Source organism: Morone saxatilis, unplaced genomic scaffold (genome assembly GCF_004916995.1).
Source record: "Morone saxatilis isolate NCDOM2014 unplaced genomic scaffold, NCSU_SB_2.0 Contig8, whole genome shotgun sequence".
NCBI classification, from domain to species: Eukaryota; Metazoa; Chordata; class Actinopteri; family Moronidae; genus Morone; species Morone saxatilis.
Window position 1 is genome coordinate 25,703,437 of NW_023340257.1, and position 917 is coordinate 25,704,353.

Below are 917 nucleotides of genomic sequence, written 5' to 3' on the forward strand. Positions count from 1 at the left end.
GAGGACATACAGAAGGAGGGCAGGAGGTGAGAGTCAACCCTGCAGCTGTCCACACATTCACACCTGACTGTGAGAAAACACACACACACACACACACACACACACACAGAGTGATGACAACAGTCAGAAGGTTATGCACACGTAGCTCCAGATTATGGCTTATTAAGGTGTTGGTAAGTGCTCATTACTATGGGATAATGCGACATGTCACCAGCTGTGTGTGTGTTGCTCTTTCACCTGTGTTGCTTACACACACACACACAATCACAGACTCAGAGTGACAGTTGGCTCAGCGTTAGCCTTTGCTAATCATACATCCACTCATTAAGCTACAGGTACAGGTGAGCTGTAGGTCTCTCACACAGACGGACAACTTATATATCTGATGGACTGATTTAACTCACTGCAGTCAGAGCCAGGTAAAGACAAATGAATGGGCAACATTAACACGTATGTATTTTATCACAAATGTCTGTGGTTTATTGTTAAAGGTTTGACAAAAGGTCTAGATTTATACTTAAATATAACAACTTTTATATTTTTAAATAGTTCACAGATTATGGTATAGATTCACTGGTTTATTATTAACTATGAAATTGTTTGACTACTACCATACATTCATTGCTATCATTGCTAACACCGTCATTATTCGAACAGACTGAGCAGGTTTAGCTCCAAATTAGCTTTGTCTGTTCAAGTCAAGGCTGAAGCATCAACAATCCAACGTGTTGCTCTCTAAACCAGCTTTGTCTCCCCCCCGCCTGGCTGTCTGTCTTATCTGTGAGGTGAAACACACACATACAATAAGTCAGACTACTTGTGCGTGTAATGTACTTGGCAGACAAATGTGAGAGTAATTGTGTTTCATGGCTGAAAGCCTGATTATTCCTGCTGAGCATGCCGATATCTGATGAATG